The sequence below is a fragment of the Salmo trutta genome, chromosome 25 (assembly GCF_901001165.1).
Source record: "Salmo trutta chromosome 25, fSalTru1.1, whole genome shotgun sequence".
In the NCBI taxonomy this organism is placed as follows: domain Eukaryota; kingdom Metazoa; phylum Chordata; class Actinopteri; order Salmoniformes; family Salmonidae; genus Salmo; species Salmo trutta.
In genome coordinates, this window is record NC_042981.1 from 45389212 (window position 1) to 45409960 (window position 20749).

Sequence of the window (20749 nt, forward strand, 5' to 3'; positions counted from 1 at the left end):
TGAAGGCACTGTAACTAATGTCCCCAAACAGGCCAACACTCTCACACCAAACCGCTCTTACACTAAAAGGGCAACCTCATAGTGTGGAAATATATACAAAACACAGGAAAATCACGTGCTTGACTGTACTGGGCCTTTAAGTAGGGGTTAAGGCACTTACTTTAATGGTGCTCAGAATACACTAGTGTTTCCCTTCCATCATATTCTCCTTGACAGAATATATTCAGCCTACCATTATGTTTACATGTTCAAAGGGAAATCATTGTAACATTTCAATGTGATTGCAAATTGTAATACGCCAGCTTAATGTTCCATGTTGCGTGATGCATACGTGCACTGCTCATCAAACATCTCATTCCAAAATTGTTGGTCCCCCCCATTTCAGCTATAACAGCATCCACTCTTCTGGGAAGGCTGTCCACTAGATGTTGTAACATTTTTGCGTGGACTTACTTCTGCGTGTCTGTTACTTGAACTCTGTGAAGCATTTATTTGTGCTGCAATTTCTGTGGCTGGTAACTCTAATGAACTTATCCTCTGCAGAGGTAACTCTGGGTCTTCCTTTCTTGTGGCGGTCCTCGTGATAGCCAGTTTCATCATAGCGTTTGATGGTTTTTGCGACTGCACTTGAAGAAACTTTCAAAGTTCTTGACATTTTCCGGATTGACTTACCTTCATGTCTTGAAGTAATTATGGACTGTTGTTTCTCTTTGCTCATTTTGTCACCCTTTTGTCATGGCAAAGACACGGAGAAATGCATATGATGCAGCTTTCAAGTTGAAGGCGATTGATCTGGCTGTTGGAAAAGGAAATAGGGCTGCTGCACGGGAGCTTGGTCTTAATGAGTCGATGATAAGACGTTGGAAACAGCAGCGTGAGGAATTGACTCAGTGCAAAAAGACAACTAAAGCTTACTGCTAATTTTTAATTTTTTGTTACAAGCCGTGTTTCGTTAAAGCCTATTTATTTTTTGTTACAAGCCGTGTTTCGTTAAAGCCTATTTATTTTTTGTTACAAGCCGTGTTTCGTTAAAGCCTGTGTAAAGTTCATTTGTTTCAATGTACCGGTAGGTACCTTCGGCTTATAGAGATGTGCGGCTTATTTATGTTCAAAATAATATTTGTTTTTAAATTCAGTGGGTGCGGCTTATATTCAGGTGCGCTCAATAGTCCGGAAATTACGGTATCTGTTCTCCATGCATTTCTATGGGCTGATAGCAGTAAGGCAAAAAATGTATGTTTCATCAAATAATTGTTTTATATATTTTTTATACCTAAAGTGGTCCTCAAATTCAAATAGCTAAATGATCCTTGGTATGACCTTCTTAAAACAATTTCGGCTTAGAGTATTAAGGATTAACAGAAGAGACAACGAGAAGAGATTCACCGTAAAAGAGCACCGAGTGTAACACTCTACACCAATTGACTGTAGATATTATTCCTAAAACACACAAGGCAAAATCATATTATGTTAACATGACCAAAGAAATATTACTTAAGAGGAATTTGATATTTACCAAAGATGCATTTGTTAATTACTAACGAGGCATTTGTTAAAGTTGAGGCATGGCTTGCTTGCATTGATATGACCGGACAATAGTCTGTCTTCCGGTTATTGCAACGCGGTCGCCTTTGGCTGTAACAGTCAGTGAAAAATAATTTCAGTCTCAATAACATTCTAGTCAAATCCATTTGTCATTACATGGAAATATACAGCACTTTAAATATGCTCCATTTACAGAAATGTTCAGTAGAAAAGCAAACTATTTGATAGGGTCCTATTTTGTCTTTTTTTTCAGGATAATTAAGAAACCTAAATTCTGCAAGTGGTTCAGTTATTAATCCATTATGGTGGGGATGTCTTGGGGAATATTATATTATAATCTTTTAAAGTGAGAGAACTCTCATTACTTCACCTTAATCTTGCCTGAATAATACATTTACTGGCCTGAACTCATTAATATGCATTCCTGTGTCCCCATGGCAGGATGCAAGGTATTACTTTCTCTTGTAGGAGAGTGATGGATTATTTCTTATCATTAATTCAAACTGAGCAATTAAGATTGCGTTGGAATCACACACAGTCCATTATTGTCAGAATTAACACGAATTTGACTAATTGTGTGCCTCAGAAAAATAAAACATTTGGTTCCTTGTGTGCCACAGGCAAATTATTTATCTGACAACTTGTGTTTTTGCATTCATTAAAGCACTCTACAGACTTCCTGTTAAGATTCTGTTAAAACACTAATTTCTTAGTTGCGCTACAAAACAATTCAAAGCAATTCATGTCTGCCTAACTAAAAACATATCATTTCCTCTTAGAATGACACCTAAGGCATATTAATGTATTTGTACACAACATGACACCGAGAAGGAAGCCTCTGGACCTCACGTTGAATTATCTGAGTGGCTCTCCATTGGGTTTTATCAGATTCTGATTGATATAACATGATAATCTAGCCCATCATAGGGTTTGGAGGGCTCATTAGTTTATGATGAGCACACAGATGCCATAGGCACTGACATTGTACAAATGAGGAAATACTACTCTACATTCTGCAAATGAGATGCTACACTCCTTTAAAATGTCTAATATACATGAGGGTTTTACAGTTTTATCCTATTTTTGTGGTGGGTTCTGTGTGTTTTTAAGAATGTATTTGTTTTAGTCTATGTTCTGATTTTAAGATTTGTTGGTTGTTTTTTAACCTCTCTGGGCCAGTGGGACGCTTGCGTCCCACCTACTCAACAGCCAGTGGAATCCCGTGGCGCGTTATTCAAATACCTTAGAAATGCTATTACTTCAATTTCTCAAACATATGACTATTTTACAGCATTTTAAAAGACAAGACTCTCGTTAATCTAACCACACTGTCCGATTTCAAAAAGGCTTTACAATGAAAGCAAAACATTAGATTATGTCAGCAGAGTACTCAGCCAGAAATAATCAGACACCCATTTTTCAAGCTAGCATATAATCTCACATAAACCAAAACCACAGCTAAATGCAGCACTAACCTTTGATGATCTTCATCAGATGACAATCCTAGGACATTATGTTATACAATACATGCATGTTTTGTTCAATCAAGTTCATATTTATATCAAAAACCAGCTTTTTACATTAGCATGTGACTAGCATGTGACTAGCATTCCCACCGAACACTTCCGGTGAATTTACTAAATTACTCACGATAAACGTTCACAAAAAACAATTATTTTAAGAATTATAGATACAGAACTCCTTTATGCACTCGCTATGTCCGATTTTAAAATAGCTTTTCGGTGAAAGCACATTTTGCAATATTCTGAGTAGATAGCCCAGCCATCACAGGCTAGCTATTTTGACACCCACAAAGTGTGGTACTCAACAAACTCCGATTTACTATTAGAAAAGTTTGATTACCTTTGGTGTTCTTCGTCAGAATGCTCTACCAGGACTTCTACTTCAATAACAAATGTTGGTTTGGTCCCAAATAATCCATAGTTATATCCAAATAGCGGCGCTTTGTTCGTGCGTTCAAGACACTATCCGAAGGGTAAATAAGGGTGACACACCCGACGCGTTTCGTGACAAAAAAATTCTAAATATTCCATTACCGTACTTCGAAGCATGTCAACCTGTCACGGTTGTCGTCGGTGAAAGAGGACCAAAACGCAGCAGGTATGTGTTTTCTCATCTTGATGATTATTTATTTACAAAATGAATACCAAAATAACAAAACACGAAAATGGACGAACGAACAACAAACAGTCTGGTAAAGCATAAGGCTGAACACAGAACAATCACCCACGAATAACAAACACACCCTAATATATGGGACTCTCAATCAAAGGCAGATAAACAACACCTGCCTTCAACTGAGAGTCCCAACCCCAATCAGCACAACATAGAAACCCACTCACCAGACTACACATAGAAATACATAAACATAGACCATCAACCAAAAACCCCGGAAATACTAAATCAAACCCCCCTTTGAACAAACACACCACCCTGAACCACATAAAACAAATACCCTCTGCCACGCCCTGACCAAACTACACAAACAATTAACCTTATACTGGCCAGGACGTGACACAACCACTGTTTAAAATCAATTTTTATGCCATTTTTCTCATAAAAAAGCGATAATATTCCGACCGGGAGTGGTTGTTTTCGTTCAAAGAGAGAGAAAGTAAACATGGTGTCAGCTCGGGCACGTGCCCCAGTCTCATTGTCCTCAGATCGACCACTTACAAAATGCGCTAATGTTTTTCAGCCATGGCCTGCAAAGCCACCATTCAACTTTCTGGCGCCTTCTGAGAGCCTATGGGAGCGTTAGAAAATGTCACGTCATGCCAGAAATCCCCTGTTTTGGTTAGAGATGATCAAGAAGGCCATGAAATGGTCAGAGAGAGCGCTTCCTGTTTGGAATCTTCTCAGGTTTTGGCCTGCCAAATGAGTTCTGTTATACTCACAGACACCATTCAAACTGTTTTAGAAACGTTAGGGTGTTTTCTATCCAAATCAAACAATTATTATGTTTTTTATCCGGCCGTGAAAATACTGCCCCCTATCCCCAACAGGTTTATAGTGGATTTGTCTTCATGGCCATTCCCCCCCCCTTTTCTCCCCAATTTTGTGGTATCCAATTGGTAGTTACAGTCTGGTCTCATCACTGCAACTCCCGTATAGACTCTGGAGAGGCGAAGGTCGAGAGCCGTGCGTCCACCGAAACACAACCCAGCCAAGCCGCACTGCTTCTTGACACAATGCCCACTTAACCTGGAAGCCAGCCGCACCAATGTGTCGGAGGAAACACCGTACACCATGTCAGCGTGCACTGCGCCTGGCCCCGCCACAGAGGTCGCTAGTGCGCGATGGGAAAGAACATCCCTGCCAGCCAAACCCTCCCCTAACCCGGACGACCCTGGGCCGATTGTGTTTCGCCCCATGGGTCTCCCGGTCGCGCCCGGCTGCAACAGAGCCTGGATCTCAAAAATACTTGCTGGTTTAAGTGGGTAATGTAAATCGTGATATTGGATTGGACTAACTCCCATGTTTAAAAATTTGATGAGCATTGAAGGTGCAATAAATGAGATTTCCATCCACAAATGTACCCATATTTCTACGCTGAACAAAAATATAAACGCAACATGTAAAGTGTTGGTCCCATGTTTCATGCGCTGAAATAAAATATCCCAGAAATTTTCCATACGCACAAAAAGCTTATTTCTCTCAAATTTGGTGCACAAATTTGTTAACATCCCTGTTAGTGAGCATTTATCCTCTGCCAAGATAATCCATCCACCTGACAGGTGTTGCATATCAAAAAGCTGATTGAACAGCATGATCATTATACAGGTGCACTTTGTGCTGTGGACAATAAGAGGCCACTCTATAATGTGCAGTTTTGTAACACAACACAATGCCACAGATGTCTCAAGTTTTGTGGGAGCGTGCAATTGGCATGCTGACTGCAGGAAGGTCCACCAGAGCTGTTGCCAGAGAATTTAATGTTAATTTCTCTACCATAAGCCACCTCCAATGTTGTTTTCGTGATTTTGGCAGTATGTCCAACTCGCCTCACAACCACAGACCACGTGTAACCACGCCACCTCAGGACCTCCACATCCAGCTTCTTCACCTGCGGGATCGTCTGAGACCAGCCAGCTGGACAGCTGAAGAAACTGAGAAGTATCTGTCTGTAATAAAGCCCTTCTGTGTGGAAAAACTCCTTCTGATTGGCTGGGCAGGGGTGGGCCTATGCCCTCATTGGCCCACCCATGGCTGTGCCCCTGCCCAGATGTGAAATCCATAGATTAGGGCCTAATCAGTTTATTTCAATTGACTCAGTAAAATCGTTGCAATTGTTGCATTTTGCGTTCATATTTTTGTTAATAGCCAGCTCAACCAATGAGCCAACATGACATCACGTTCTATGAGGAAATAGTAAGCATTTTTGAAACGCTGTTTGATAATTTTATTTAGCCTTTATTTTTAACAAGGCAAGTCAGTTAAGAACAAATTCTTATTTAAAATGATGGCCTACCAAAAGGCCTCCTGCAGAGACGGGGGCTGGGATTTAAAAAAAAATATATATAAGACAAAACACACATTACGACAAGAGACACCACAACATCGTAGCAACACAACATGGCAGTACAAAACATGGTACAAACATTATTGGGCACAGACAAGAGCACAAAAGCAAGAAGGTAGAGACAACAATACAATACGAGAGGGTAGAGATATAACTTTGAGGAGTTTTTTGAAGTGTTTTTTTTCTCGAATTTATGCTTTGGACACAAATACGAGTATAGGACGAGTCAACAACATTATTTGTGTATGAGTTAACAAAATATTAACTTTTAAAAGTGAGATTTTCACTGGACAGTTACTTTAAAGGGGCAGTGTAATGACATTTCCACACCGTCAAGGAGAACGATGCTCAAGCTTCAAATGGGGCAGAAGGCGTGTGTTGTGATTCTGGATGGCCAGATAGCTAGCAACAATGACAAGTAGCTGCTATGTGGGTTAATCGTAGGTGGCTTGTTTCAGCTAGTTCTTGATACCATGTCTTGTTTTGAGGTGTTTTGGCTAGTATGGCTCAAATTAGCTAGCTAGCTAGCCAACAGCTGTAACAATGTATTTGAGAGACAAACCCGTCTATGAGGTGTATTCTCGTACTCTAGAGAGAGGCTTCTTCTATCAGAAAAAAAACGTCCTGCTCTAGGCTACTAATGTTACAGTGGATTTGAATATTGACAGATCTTTAGATCACTCCTATTTTCACCATAGACAGCATGCAACGTGAAGCTAAAGCTTACGACAATGTGTTGCCCCATTGTCTCCCGCCAGAAAGCGTGACTGCCGTCTGCACTGATCTATCTGATAACTCGCAAACACCCATGAGATAGCTAAAAATACGTTTGGCTACAATAGCCCAGCCTTTAGTGAAGACAACCTGTAGTTAACTAGGTTACCCCGTTGGCTCACAGCAAAAACGTGACCTTTTTCAAAAGCAATTTTCTTCTGTGCTTGTTTTAGTGAATTAGAAAACAAACGGCATTTAAGAAATGTACAAAATGTTTCAAGATTACTTTTCAACATTGCTTGCTCCCGAGCATTGTCACTACTTAGAAAAACGTAACATTGTAGGGCTTCCCTCATGCCGCTTTTCATGACGGTCCTAGCAGCCACGTGAGTGAGTGCTAGCCAGCTGGCTAGCTACTGTCCAGAACCTTAAGCTAGCCAAGACCAACAACACAAACAGACTACAAGTAGTAAGTGGAGTTACAGACTATACAAAACAAGTTAAATGTCTTACCTGTGATGTAATATTTTCAATACAGATATTTACGTGAAGCCTACTTGGACACCAGTTCCCACTTTTCCCACTCTCACATGCCAAAAAGCCTGAAGCCACAGGGTCCTTCTCGCAGGCTCTATTTCTCTAAGTGGGAGCATTGCGAGCTGTAGGTCAGGATTTTGGACTTGGTTACATGTACTACATTGAACAGCATAGCAGCTTTCTGCAATTTATTATTTCTGTATAACAAAAAAAATGTGTAGGTGTGGTCGAGGGGAATTCCTTCTTATCACGTGAATATTGACTCAGAGTATCTAGCTAGCTAGCGTACTGAAATTCTAGCTTACACTATATCACAAATTAGTTTTCATGATAAAGAAGTTTCTATTCTGCTGTGATTAATGGGCCAAGTTCTGCATCACACAGCTAGCTGCGACTTTATCGCATTAGCCAAATGTTACAAAGTAGCGTCAGATACATGCTGATTCTGAGAACAGTCCTATAACTTCATCAACGAGCTGGCAAACTAGCTACCGTAATGGCCATTCAAAGAAGCTCACACTAGGTTGCTAGCTGGTTCAAGTTTGCTCAGCCTATCAAGTACGATTTGCTGTAGTAGCCACTAGGCAGTCTGTCATACCTACGTAGAGCGGAGTGATTTTTTGATTTAGGAACTATGTTAGGAGGATGAGCGAAATCACGTTTGGTTAGACAGATTGGTTGAGGGACGAGCGTGGCATAGGAGTGACGTCATCTCACGTAAGACAATGGTGTTGCCCTGAATTCAGCTGGTGCCAACACAACTCAGTCAACAAAGTCATGATGAGTGAGAAAGATGTTTCACTTTCAGTCTTCTGCTGTGAATCATTCATCCATACACAGGTAATACTTTTACAGTTAAATTGACTAGCTACAGGTTACTTTCTAAATGTAATCCATTAGTTACTAGTTACCTGTTCAAAATTGTAATCAGTAACGTAAATCAGATTACTTTCAGTTACTGTTAAATTAATTTCCCCTTAAGATGCATTGGAAGAAGACAAAAAGGAAAATTACCAATTGAACGACATCTATTGCAGGATAAATCAATGTTAGAGTTTACATAGCTGGCCATTAATGGATGTTGTATTTTACTTCATGGGTTGGTTGTGGCTTCTTTTAACCCATTGCCTTCTACTAAAGATAATCAAATTAGTCTATATCTTTACATTAAAAACCAAACTATGTCAAATTTCCAGCCATCCCAATTAATGTAATACCCCTTGATCTTCAAGAATAGGATTTGGAAATATAGATTATCCAAATAGTTTTACCTGAGCATAACCCCAAGGACTTATTAGCCTACTCTGTTTAGGATTTTGTCATTCAGGACTGATTGGGCTCATTGTTCTGAGTTGAAACATAAATGCAGCACTCATGGACTGGCATGCTTTGAGCACTACTTTAAAGTACTATTTGCATGAAAAATAAATGCCATTTGCTGCATTTGCTATAGGTCTATTGTTTAAGTTTTTGTTGGTGACACTTTGATATTTCGCGATAATTTGCATTCATTTAAGTCTATCAAAGTGTACGAGTTTGAGCATGTGTCCGTTAGGCCTGGGTCTTTTTTTGTAATCCACACAAATTTGATAGATCATTAAAAGCCCCGCTCGTAGTCCTCTTGAATTAAAGTATTTTTGGACAATATGAAGCACATTACCACCGAGGAGTTTAGAAGGGTGGAACTCCCTCAAACTTTTATCCCATAGACTGGGATACGCACTATGCAGCTGTTGCTAAGGTGCTTTTTTACTGGCTGTCCACTGGTCGCAATAACACTAATTGACAAGCAGCTCAAACTTCTTAAATTCAACCATTATTCAGTTAATACAGATATCCGTTTGTATACAGCCATCCACAAAAACTACAATCTGCTAGGCAAAAAAAGCTAAATTAGAGAACATCAGTGTGATTCACATCAACGCAATATCTAGATATCAATAATAAGTTATATCCGTATGGCCCGTAGGCTACACCACTTGCTTTCATCCTTGGATAATCTTTGGATGCCGACAGCAGTCTCACCGTGAAGACAAAGCTTGGACTGTGGACTACAAATGCCTATTCCTGCTCTTTTCCCGTGATCATCATACACACTTGGTGTGACTTGTAGTCAGACTCGCTCAGGCGGATCAAACTGAAACTTTCACCTTTTATCAATTCTGATTTGAATGTCCTTGAGAAAACACAAACATGTAAACAACAAAAAAATCGCAAACATCCTTTCTGAATTTAAAAGTCATCATAAATGTAAATGTAAATGTTAATAATCTAGTTTTTCAAAAGTATGTGTAATCTGATTACAATATTTTTGCTGGTAACATAAGGGATTACAGTTCATTTTTTGTAATCAGTTACATGTAATGGACCAACCCTGCATGTGCATACATTTTTTGTTCAACAGTATCAAGTACTGTTTGCATGTGATAAATGAATGCCACTAAGAGCATTGTATTTGGTACAAATAATTTCTTAAATTCTAGACCTCAGCTGAATCTGGTAATGAATGATGTGGCTGTTGAACAAGTTTAGGAAACTAAATTACTTGGTGTTACTTTAGATTGTAAACTGCCATTGTCAAAACATATAGATTCAATGGTTGTAAAGATGGGGAGAGGTCTGGCCGTAATAAAGAGATGCTCTGCTTTTTTGACATCACACTCCAAAAAGCAAGTTCTGCAGGCTCTAGTTTTGTCTCATTTTGATTATTGTCCAGTCATGTGGTCCAATGCTGCAAGGGAAGACCTGGGTAAGCTGCAGCTGGCCCAGAACAGAGCGGCACGTTTTGCTCTTAATTAATTGTAATCAGAGGGCTGATATAAATGCTATGCATGCCGGTCGATCTTGGCTAAGAGTTGAGGAGAGACTTACTGCATCACTTCTTCTTTTAATAAGAAACATTAATAAATTGAAAATCCGAAATTGTTTGCATAGTCAACTTACACATAGCCTTAACACACACACACTTATCCCACCGGGGGTCTTTTCACAGTCCCCAAATCCAGAACAAATTCAAGAAAGCGTACAGTATTATATAGAGCCCTAATTGCATGGAACTTCCATCTCATATTGCTCAAATAAACAGCAAACCTGGTTTCAAAAAACAGATGAAGCAACACCTCGCAGCACAATGCCTCTCCCCTATTTGACCAAGATAGTTTGTGTGTAGGGATTGATATGTAGGCTACGTGTGCCTTTTAAAAAAATGTTTGTAGTTCTGTCTTTGAGATGTTCTTGTCTATTGATGTTGTCACGCCCTGACCGTAGAGAGCCTTTTTATTCTCTATTTTGGTTAGGTCGGGGTGTGACTAGGGTGGGTAATCTAGTGTGTGTATTTCTTTGTTGGCCTTGTATGGTTCCCAATCAGAGGCAGCTGTTTAGCATTGTCTCTGATTGGGGATCATATTTAGGCAGCCATTACCCCACTGTGTTTTGTGGGATCTTGTTTATGTGTAGTTGCCTGTGAGCATGCCATAGCTTCATGTGTTCGTTTATTCTTTATTGTTTTTTGAGAGTTTATTTTAATAGACATGTGGAACCCAGATCACGCTGCGCTTTGGACTGAGTATGCTTCCAATGACGTTCATGACAGATGTTCTGTATTATGTCACTCTGTTATTTGTTTCATGTTTCGTGTGGACCCCAGGAAGAGTAGCTGCTGCTTTTGCAACAGCTAATGGGGATCCTAATAAAATACCAAGTTGTTTGCTTTGCTAGCTTTATTGTTAGCTAGCAAGCCAGCTGCACATGTTAGCTAGCTAAGATGATGATATTTGTCATTATTGTCAGTTTGTCATGTTCAATGCCAAAAAGATTCACGGTTGTTCGAATCCTAATAGGTTAGCATGCTAATTGAAGCACCATGTCAGTGTACAAACTGGCTATTAGCTAAATTGGCTAGCTTGGAATAATGTTACACAATTTCTTTAGGTTGTTTTCATCTTCAACTAGGTGGCCAGCTAGCTCAGGCTTTGAGGTCAGATTTGTAACCAACTTCAAACAGCTGAAAATACGATATGTTAGTTATTGAACGAATGTTTCACAGCGATTTAGATGGTACAATAATTCTCCACACTCAACTGCTTGTTTTCTCGTATGAACTGAAAGTGAGCGAACAGTGTAGATTTTTTTTTGCTCGGGGAGGACCCTAGATCACCTAAGCAAGGGGACTGGAATTGGTCAAACTTTCAGTTTAATACATGTACAAAATTAAAATCATTATGGTCATGACTTTCTTACATCAAAGGGCAGGTTAACATGGCCACAGACAATCGATCTGAGATCGACTTAAGTTTGTCATGGGATTTTTGTTTTTAGCTTTAACCCTTGCAAATGTCATAAGATACAACCATTAGTGGGAATTTGTCTTACTGTCTCGTTAACATTTTATCTGAGCTAAATTTCTCTTTGAAATAATGAGAGGGAAACATTTTGGTGAGCCTTTACTGGCATCGCAGGCACAGTAAGAGGGCATTATTTAATTTAGAAATAGATACATGTCTAAACACCTTTCCTTGAATCCCCCGGCCTTGTTGTGTAACAGTACTGAACAATGCATACGGCGCAATTGGCATGCTGTGCACTGCTTTTTGTAATCAATAGTTCTGAATTGAAGGATAAAGGCGGCTACAGTTGCACAGAAACATCTTTATATTGATTAGACAGCTTTGTCTCATACTTTGTCATTATATTTAGAAAGAGTTTCCATTGTGCAATCCTGAAGAGGCATTAAAGTTGTCTATAAAAACGTTTAATTGTCACTACTTATAAAACACTGCTCATCATGATTGACAGTCAATCCATCACATTTCCCTTCCATCACTCTTAAATTGTCTTTGATGGAATTTTGTGCCAATTACTATAATGGCCCCTATACCAAGTTTCCAAATGTTTTAAGTGGTTTCATTGACTTAAAAAAAACAAAAAAACATGTTTTTCCACATACACCGGACTGGTGCATTCTGAAGTTTAACCCCTTGTTCTACTTACCCAGAGTCCGATGAACTCGTAGATACGAGGTCTTACAATTCAGAATATCACAGTACCTCTTTAATGGCTACTGAAATATCACATTTACATAAGTATACAGACCCTTTACTAGGTACTTTGTTGAAGCACCTTTGGCAGCGATTACAGCCTTGAGTCTTCTTGGGTATGACGCTACTGTCACGCCTTGATCTGTTTCACATGTCCTTGTGATTGTCTCCATCCCCTCCAGGTGTCGCTTATTTTCCCCAGTGTACTTATCCCTGTGTTTCCTGTCTCTCTGTGCCAGTTCGTCTCGTATGTTTCCAAGTCAACCAGCGTTTTTCCCGTTCTCCTGCTTTTTGCATTTTCCTTTTTCTAGTCCTCCTGGTTTTGACCCTTGCCTGTTTCTGGACTTTGCACCCACCTGCCTGACCATTCTGCCTGCCTTGACCACGAGCATGTCTGGCACTATGTACCTCCTGGACTCTGATCTGGTTTTGACTTTTTGCCTGTCCATCACCATTCTCTTGCCGACCCCTTTGGATTAATAAACATTGTAAGACTCCAACCATCTGCCTCCTGTGTCTGCATTTGGGTCTCGCCTTGTGCCTTGACAGCTACAAGCTTGGCACACCTGTATTTGGGGAGTTTCTCCCATTCTTCTCTGCAGATCCCCTCAAGCGCTGTCAGGTTGGATGGGAAGTGTCGTTGCTCAGCTATTTTCAGATCCCTTCAATGATGGTCAATCGGGTTCAAGTCCAGGCTCTGGCTGGGCCACTCAAGGACATTCATAGACTTGTTCCAAAGCCACTCCTGCGTTGTCTTGGCTGTGTGCTTAGGGTCGTAATCCTGTTGGAAGGTGAACCTTCACCCCAGTCTGAGGTCCTAACCTGCTCCAGAGCACTTTTCATCAAGGATCTCTGTACTTTGTTCTGTTCAGCTTTCCCTTGACCCTGACTAATCTAGTCTCCCAGTCCCTGCCGCTGAAAAACATCCCCACAGCATGATGCTGCCACCACCATGCTTCACCGTAGGGATGGTGCCAGGTATCCTCCAGACGTGACGCTTGCCCACTCTACCATAATGGTGGAGTGCAGCAGAGATGGTTGTCCTTCTGGAAGGTGCTCCCATCTCCACAGAGGAATGAGCTCTGTCAGAGAGACCATTGGGTTCTTGGTCACCTCCCTGACCAAGGCCCTTCTCCCCGATTGCTCAGTTTGGCCGGGCAGCCAACTCTAGGAAGAGTCTTGGTGGTTCCAAACATCTTCCGTTTAAGAATGATGGAGGCCACTGTGTTCTTGAGGACCTTCAATGCTGCAGAAATGTTTTGGTACCCTTCCCCAGATCTGTTCCTCGACATAAGCCTGTCTCAGAGCTTTACGGACAATTTGTTTGACCTTGGGTTTTCATGGCTTGGGTTTTCCTCTGACATGCACTGTCAACTGTGGGACCTAACATAGACAGGTGTGTGCCTAGCCAATCAATTGAATTTACCAAAGGTGGACTCCAATCAAGTTGTAGAAACATCAAGGATGACTTTGTCATTATGAAGTATTGTGTGTAGATTGATGAGGATTTGACTTCATTTAATCAATTTTAGAATAATGCTGAATGTAACAAAATTTGAAAAAAAGTCAGTCTGAATACCTTCTGAATGCACTGTAAGTTAAAATAAACTAATATGCTCTATAATGCAAAGTAATCAGTCAGCTCTCAATCATTAGTAGAGTATGCATGAAATCATTTTTTAATTGTAATTGAAAACCATCTTCCTCAGAGAAGCTACCCAATTTAAAATTCTAACTGTGTGCAATACCCTTGATACGAACATCCCATTTGCTTTTTTCTTCAACGTTTTGAAATTCTCAGGGAGGCACTGTAGATGATGATGATGAATTCTATTAATTGAGAAATAATTACAAAGGATGTAACACAATTTTCAATTCATGAAGACCTTCAGGAGGTAGACAATGCTAAAATAATCTAACACTAATTACCTCTAAAGTTCTACGTGAGCCATATCCACAGCTGTCTCCCAAAAATGGCCCCTCGCTCACTCACCAAATTTCCCAGGTTAGAACATTACACATTTTCCTGGTGCGAAGTACATTTAGCCTGGTAGACCATTTAAGGTATGACACACATTCTGATATGCAGCTTGGCCGGGATATCATTACAGTCTGAGAAAAATATCCACCCATTCGTTTGGTATAAAACGGAGAGTCCATAATGATACAGTTTACCAACAGAGTAACACTTTCTTTGAAGCATAGTGTCATAACACCTTATAACACAGTCATAACATTGTAATAACACTGTCATGACACATATTTACACGGGTTGTGACATATTGCAATATTTTCTGGCTAGTTATGACACCTACATAAGTGTTAAAGCCCACAAAACCTACCACACAGGGAAAACTATTCAATTCCAGCATAGCCTGATTGTAAATAATATGTTTATAACATTTCCTGAAATGTATTACCATGGTAATTGCACACACATTGATGTCAAACATGTGCCAACCATGTGCCTACCCCAATGGTCTGTTGCTGATGACTGGGATGAATAATGGAGCAGGACAAAATGTGACTTTATTATTAAATGTATTATACTTAACTTTAAAAGGCATACTTTTACATACATTTAATAGGTCATGGAATTACATCTTTATATATACACTGAACAAAAATATAAATGTTGCATGAGCTGAAATAAAAGATCCCAGAAATGTTCCATATGCACAAAAAGCTTATTTCTCTCAGATGGTGTACACACATTTGTTTACATACCTGTTAGTGAGAATTTCTCATTTGACAAGATAATCCATCCACCTGACTGACAGGTGTGGCATATCAAGAAGCTGATTGAACAGCATGAACATTATATAGGTGCACTTTGTGCTGGGGACAATAAAAGGTCACTAAAAGGAGGTGGAGTGCTGAGGGGTTTATGTCTGTAATAAAGCCCTTTTGTGTGGAAAAACTCATTCTGATTGGCTAGGCCTGGCTCCCCTGGCTCCAAACATGGTGTCAGCTCGGGCACGTGCCCCAGTCTCATTGTCCTCAGATCGACCACTTACAAAATGCGCTAATGTTTTTCAGCCATGGCCTGCAAAGCCACCATTCAACTTTCTGGCGCCTTCTGAGAGCCTATGGGAGCGTTAGAAAATGTCACGTCATGCCAGAAATCCCCTGTTTTGGTTAGAGATGATCAAGAAGGCCATGAAATGGTCAGAGAGAGCGCTTCCTGTTTGGAATCTTCTCAGGTTTTGGCCTGCCAAATGAGTTCTGTTATACTCACAGACACCATTCAAACTGTTTTAGAAACGTTAGGGTGTTTTCTATCCAAATCAAACAATTATTATGTTTTTTATCCGGCCGTGAAAATACTGCCCCCTATCCCCAACAGGTTTATAGTGGATTTGTCTTCATGGCCATTCCCCCCCCCTTTTCTCCCCAATTTTGTGGTATCCAATTGGTAGTTACAGTCTGGTCTCATCACTGCAACTCCCGTATAGACTCTGGAGAGGCGAAGGTCGAGAGCCGTGCGTCCACCGAAACACAACCCAGCCAAGCCGCACTGCTTCTTGACACAATGCCCACTTAACCTGGAAGCCAGCCGCACCAATGTGTCGGAGGAAACACCGTACACCATGTCAGCGTGCACTGCGCCTGGCCCCGCCACAGAGGTCGCTAGTGCGCGATGGGAAAGAACATCCCTGCCAGCCAAACCCTCCCCTAACCCGGACGACCCTGGGCCGATTGTGTTTCGCCCCATGGGTCTCCCGGTCGCGCCCGGCTGCAACAGAGCCTGGATCTCAAAAATACTTGCTGGTTTAAGTGGGTAATGTAAATCGTGATATTGGATTGGACTAACTCCCATGTTTAAAAATTTGATGAGCATTGAAGGTGCAATAAATGAGATTTCCATCCACAAATGTACCCATATTTCTACGCTGAACAAAAATATAAACGCAACATGTAAAGTGTTGGTCCCATGTTTCATGCGCTGAAATAAAATATCCCAGAAATTTTCCATACGCACAAAAAGCTTATTTCTCTCAAATTTGGTGCACAAATTTGTTAACATCCCTGTTAGTGAGCATTTATCCTCTGCCAAGATAATCCATCCACCTGACAGGTGTTGCATATCAAAAAGCTGATTGAACAGCATGATCATTATACAGGTGCACTTTGTGCTGTGGACAATAAGAGGCCACTCTATAATGTGCAGTTTTGTAACACAACACAATGCCACAGATGTCTCAAGTTTTGTGGGAGCGTGCAATTGGCATGCTGACTGCAGGAAGGTCCACCAGAGCTGTTGCCAGAGAATTGAATGTTAATTTCTCTACCATAAGCCACCTCCAATGTTGTTTTCGTGATTTTGGCAGTATGTCCAACTCGCCTCACAACCACAGACCACGTGTAACCACGCCACCTCAGGACCTCCACATCCAGCTTCTTCACCTGCGGGATCGTCTGAGACCAGCCAGCTGGACAGCTGAAGAAACTGAGAAGTATCTGTCTGTAATAAAGCCCTTCTGTGTGGAAAAACTCCTTCTGATTGGCTGGGCAGGGGTGGGCCTATGCCCTCATTGGCCCACCCATGGCTGTGCCCCTGCCCAGTCATGTGAAATCCATAGATTAGGGCCTAATTAATTTATTTCAATTGACTTATTTCCTTCTATAAACTGCAACTCAGTAAAATATTTGAAATTGTTGCATGTTGCGTTTATATATTTGTTCAGTATAGTTATAGGCCTATGGTAAATGGAATGAAGAGATAATTTATGTAATATATTTGGTATTTAAAGATCGATTCATAATTGTATTAATGTATCAATTTATTTTTACAGTATATGCCTTTGCACTTTGATGACGCTCAATTTATTACTTTTTTCGTAACGAAAACGTTACAATATAAAGGTTAAGACTGTGTAGAGGTTATTTTTGACTGAGCTTTAGTAGAAGGATAATCGGAGGTTCTTGTCATCTAACACACAGAATTTAGTCTTTATTTACATTAAACTATATTCCCAATGTTATTAAATAATGTTAGTACAGCAATAGTATTCCACCATTTTTTTGGCAGAAATCACTGCAGAAAATATAAAAAATCCCTCCCATTCCATTTGGGTCTGGTCCTCAGTCACAATGAGGTAGTCTTGTCCTGCTGCTGAAATCTGCTCCTGCATTCATCCCAGTCACCAGCAACCAAGCACTGGGTTAGGTACATGTTTTACATAAATGTGTGCGCAATTGTGTAGTAGGTTTTGTGGGTTTTGACACTTATGTTGGTGTCATAACCAGCCATAAATAATGCAATATACTGTATGTCCCACCAATATACTGTATGTCCCAGCAACTAAAATTTACATTTTAGTCATTTAGCAGACACTCTTATGCAGAGCGACTTACAGTAGTGAATGCATACACTTCATACATCTTTTTGGTTTTGTACTGGCACCCCGTGGGAATCAAACCCACAACCCTGGCGTTGCACACACCATGCTGGCATTGCAAACACCATGCTCTACCAACTGAGCCACAGGGAAGGCCTACAATACAGTAAATACAGTGGCTTGCGAAGGTATTCACCCCCATTTTTCATATTTTGTTGCCTTACAACCTGGAATTAAAATTGATATTTGGGGGGGTTGTATCATTTGATTTACACACAACATGCCTACCACTTTGAAGATGCAAAATATTTCTTATTTTGAAACAAACAACAAATAACACAAAATAATGAAAACGAGCGTGCATAACTATTCAACCCCTCAAAGTCAATACTTTGTAGAGCCACCTTTTGCAGCAACTACAGCTGAAAGTCTCTTGGGGTATGTCTCTATAAGCTTGTCACATCTAGCCACTGGGATTTTTGCCCATTCTTCAAGACAAAACTGCTCCAGCTCCTTCAAGTTGGATGGGTTCCGCTGGTGTACAGCAATCTTTAAGTCATACCACAGATTCTTAATTGGATTGAGGTCTGGGCTTTGACTAGGCCATTCCAAGACATTTAAATGTGTTCTCTTTAACCACTTGAGTGTTACTTTAGCAGTATGCTTTGGGTCATTGTCCTGCTGGAAGGTGAACCTCTGTCCCAGTCTCAAATCTCTGGAAGACTGAAACAGGTCTCCCTCAAGAAGTTCCCTGTATTTAGCGGCATCCATAATTTATTCAATTCTGACCAATTTCCCAGTCCCTGCTGATGAAAAACATCCCCACAGCATGATGCTGCCACCACCATACTTCACTGGGGATGAAGTTCTCGGGGTGATGAGAGGTGTTGGGTTTGTGCCAGACATAGCGTTTTCCTTGATGGCCAAAAAGCTCAATTTTACTCTCATCTGACCATAGTACCTTTTTCCATATGTTTGGGGAGTCTCCCACATTCATTTTGGCAAACACCAAACGTTTAATTATTTTTTTCTGGCCACTCTTCTGTAAAGCCCAGCTCTGTGGAGTGAACGGCTAAAAGTGGTCCTATGGACAGATACTCCAATCTCCGCTGTGGAGTATTGCAGCTCCTTCAGGGTTATCTTTGGTCTCGTTGTTGCCTCTCTGATTAATGCCCTCCTTCCCTGGTCCGTGAGTGTTGGTGGGCGGCCCTCTCTTGGCAGGTTTGTTGTGGTGCCAATTTCTTTCAATTTTTTTATAATGTATTTAACAGTGCTCCATGGGATGTTCAAAGTTTCTGATATTTTTTTATAACCCATCCCTGATCTGTACTTCTCCACAACTTTGTCCCTGACCTGTTTAGAGAGCTCCTTGGTCTTCATGGTGCCACTTGCTTGGTGGTGCCCCTTGCTTGGTGGTGTTGCAGACTCTGAGGCCTTTCAGAACAGGTGTGTATATATACTGAGATCATGTGATGCTTCAATAAAGTCCACCTGTGTGCAATCTAACTAATTATTACATTTACATTTTAGTAATTTAGCAGACGCTCTTATCCAGAGCAACTTACAGTTGTGAATGTATACATTTCATTAAAAAAAAATCCATACTGGTCCCCCGTGGGAATCGAACCCACACCCCATGGCGTTGCAAACAACATGCTCTACCAACTGAGCCACATGTGACTTCTGAAGGTAATTGGTTGCACCAGATCTTATTTAGGGGCTTCATAGCAAAGGGGTGAATACATATGTACACACCACTTTTCTGTTTTCTATTTTGTTTGAAATTTGTAGAATTTTTTTTTTCATTTCACTTCACCAATTTGGACTATTTTGTGTGTGTCCATTACATAAAATCCAACTAAAAATCTATTTAAATTACAGGTTGTAATGCAACAAAATATGAAAAATTTCAAGGAGGTGTATACTTTTGCAAGACACTTTGTGTCAAGAACTAGAAATGATTGTTTGACATTTGATAGTTAGTCAGTGAAACTTCAATATAATAAATAGACATGGCTTTGAGCAGGTGTCAAAAAGGAAAATGCTGGGTCTTTACTCACAAGTGTTTTTGATTAAGACCGTTGAAGACCCGAAGGGTCACATTCCTACACTTGTTTTGGTAGTCATTGAATTCACAGCGACAGACCATCATCATCAGATCATGATGTCATGTCATTGTAATGCATTATTTTATTTTCCCTTTATTTAACTTGGCAAGTCAATTAAAGAACACATTCTTATTATGAGCAAAACTTAAGCAGAATTATCCACAGGTTGCTCTCTTACCCATCTGTCCTTGAGTGGCAACTCTTCACTAACTTGGCAAGTGAATTCTCCAGCCATCAACCTTTAAGGCCACATGGGGATTGGGGATGCTTGGGGATTCACCTGTCATCGCGGGCGGTAGGTCTAAGGGTGTGTCAGAAATATTAATATGTGCTATTTTCACAGATGGAATTATGAGTGCTATTGCTGGCAGTGGCATGAAAGGGCTGGGATTTGATGAATAAACACGTTGTAGGAGTGACAAGGGCTTGGCCAATCAATGCGTTCCATGGCTTAATACTACATGTGCAAGTCTTAAGTGTGTTTGCTACAACTTTAACAACAATAGGCAATTGGTATGGGCTTCTTCTTACTTGAAATCTAGGTAATCCATGTGTGTAGCTCAGATGAGCACTTCACTAGATAGTTGAGATTTGTTGATCCTGCTGAACTGATTGTATAGAGTGAAGCTGTATTTCTTTGTCAACTCGCTTCATAATTTCACTCGACCACTTTCACTTCTGTCTCGGTCTGATCATTCAGACTGCTGCAGCCTCCTGTTAGCCTGTTTCTATGATAAATCAAATGGCAAGGACGGGGAAAAATATGAAATGCCGATGCACATTCTGACTGATAGCAAACTTGTCTGCCCGCTGCAAGTTGACACACAGACACCCCTCTGCAGCTCCTAATCTTGGCTTGTTTGGTGTTTAAACGTGCACGGAGATAGGCATATTAAAACGTTTAGGTTTTTTCCGATCACAGTA